At 45.3% G+C, this 2,622-nt stretch overlaps 1 pseudogene across 1 annotated transcript in view; it reads right to left on the bottom strand.

The window, feature by feature from the left end:
* LOC310794021 (protein kinase C and casein kinase substrate in neurons protein 2 pseudogene) overlaps positions 1-3 on the bottom strand; it is a 1,566-nt pseudogene extending 1,563 nt beyond the window's left edge. The window contains exon 1 of the transcript in view: positions 1-3. This exon is cut by the window's left edge and continues 570 nt beyond it. The product of the transcript in view is annotated as a protein kinase C and casein kinase substrate in neurons protein 2 pseudogene (transcript).
* Positions 4-2,622: the final 2,619 nt, after the last annotated feature.

Raw genomic sequence — 2,622 nt, 5'->3', positions numbered from 1 at the left:
CATCACTGCTGCCCGATGTTACCCAGGGCCGGTGATGATCAGTGATGTTACTCGAGCCATTGTGATGTCATCAGTGAGTGATGTCATTAGTGATGTAATTTGCGTAAGTGTGACATCATCGGTCACACTAATCACTACTAATCAGTTCATCCTTGAGTCCAAGTGGACATTTGAGGAAAATTGGATGAAATTCCGCCAAGGCGTTCCTGAGATATCGCGTCAACGAGCATGAAACGAGCGGCCGTGAGGTCACAGTGACCTTGAACTTTGAGCACCAAAATCTAATCAGTTCATGCTTGAGTCCGAGTTGACGTTTGAGGAAAATTTGATGAAATTCCGTCAAGGCATTCCTCAGATATCGCGTTAACTAACATTGGACGGACATACGTACGTACGGACAACCTGAATCCATAATGCCTCCGGCCTGGCTATCGCCGGCGGAGGCATAAAAAAAAGCAGAAAATCGTACCTGTTCCGAAAACTTGAATGACGGAACAAAAGTCTGTGTGTAAACCTGATTGACACAACATGAGGACGAAAAATATGGACTTGGTGTCCAAAAGCCTAAGTGGCCGAAGACACCATACGCCAAAACCATGCTGAACTGAATTCAGCGTGAAGCAGACTCAAGCTGATCTGACGCCAAAGCAGTCACACCAGAAACAGTCTCTTTTCCTCAGCGGCCGACTCAGAGCTGCTGCTCCGGCCCCTCACACCCCTCACAGGCCCCTCCCACCCCTCACAAATTGCATTGACTGCCTGCCTGGCAGCTCGGGATCAGCGCACAGCACGCTTGGAAAATAGAACAGAAGCTGAATCAGCTGGATCAGCGTGGCTTTGGCGTGGCGTGGCGTGCGGCCGGTGTGAACGGACTCGTCTGTTAACAAGGACGCTGAATTCCCCCCCCCCCCCCCACAGGGCTCAGCCATTTACTTCCTATTGTGTTTACACTTCCTGTGACAGTACAGTACTAGTTTTGTATCCCCATTAGTGCTAATTTTACTTTTATTTATCCTGGTTGCTACTCCACCCTCTGCCCATCTGGGGAGAGCCGAAACTGGCTCCATGCTTCCTCCGAGACATGGGCAGTTAGCCAGCCGCTTCTTTTCACCTGACAGGGGAAGCTTCACCGGTAGGACATAGCACGTGGGAGGTTCACGCTATTCCAACCGGTTCCCCTCCCTCCGAACAGGCGCCCTTAACGACCAGAGGAGGAACCACATTAGCAACCAGGATATTGCATGTTTTGGTGAAGGGGGTTCCTATATGAAAAAAAAAATTAACGTTAATTTTGTGCAGCTGGTATTCTCTCTCCCCGACTCTATCACACGGGTGTGAGGCATTGCTGTCTGAGAATTGATCGCTCCTGATTGGTTGTACAATATACGTCGCCACTACGAAACGAAACATGCCCTCGCTTTTTCAAACAGATAAAAAGTAGATTATATTGAAATGTTATTTTAGATTTAGAATGTTAATTTTCTATAAAACACAATACATTTTAATGTAATTCCACAACGTTTATTTTTGGCCCTCGGCCCTCCACCCAGATTGAGTTTTGGCCCTTCATGGGAAAGAATTTGGGCACCCCTGGTCTATACAAATACATCCTGAAAGTCCTGGACAAAAATGCCAGCTAGGTATCACCACTGTCATATCATTTCCAAATACAATATATTGTCCTTTGATAACTTTGTAAATTATTTGTTTGATGTACAGAATGATCCATGATCTGGCTCCTCCTCCTCTAAAAGAGCCACTGTGCAGCTCAACTGAGACGCCACCAGAGGCCACTGTGCAGTTCAACTGAGATGCACTGAATTTGGCCCATCAGCCTTTTCCATCAGAGCTACAAACATCTGGAACTCTACTCCCAGTAGCATCAGACAAAGCCCTAACTTTACTAGTTTCAAAAAACAACTAAAATCATGGCTGAAATCCCAACACTCATGTAATCATTAAGAACAAATGCTAAACAGTGCATCTTATAATATTTTTTTATTTTGTAGGCGTATTTTATGCTTTTTTACTTAAATTAAATTATGTACATGCATGTGTATCAGATTTCCGTTGTAACGGTTTTATTGTGTTTTTGATTGTCCTTGTATCATCTAGGGACCCAGGGACTGCAGATGAAATGTAGCTTCCTAGCTAAGTCTGGGACAGTTTGACTGTCCATTGTCCCTGTCAAATAAAATAATAAAATACAATAGAACTGGGTCAAGTGGGCAGGGCTACCACTTCCTCTCCCCCTATCTCCCCCTCATTTCTTTCTCCCTCCATTTATTTTCCTCTGTCAATCCCTGATGTCAATCTGCCGCTATAATCTCCACTCATCTGTCATTGTTTCACTGATGATACATTTGCAATGAGGCCAGATTACACACGCACATGCGCACACGCACACACGTGTGCCCCATACACATAGGTGCAGATAGACCACAGAGAGCAGAGGATCAAGTATGACCCAGACACAAGAACCATTCGCCATGGAACCGCATGCACGCGCACACACACACACACACACACACACACACACACACACACACACACACACACACACACGATGATCTTGAATCTTGAAATAAAAACATTACAAGTAACATTGTTTCAGTTCTGAAT

This window comes from Poromitra crassiceps, assembly GCF_964638095.1.
Source record: "Poromitra crassiceps genome assembly, chromosome: 19".
Lineage (NCBI taxonomy): Eukaryota > Metazoa > Chordata > Actinopteri > Beryciformes > Melamphaidae > Poromitra > Poromitra crassiceps.
The sequence above is the reverse complement of the archived record's forward strand: the minus strand, read 5'-3'. Positions and strand labels throughout refer to the sequence as shown.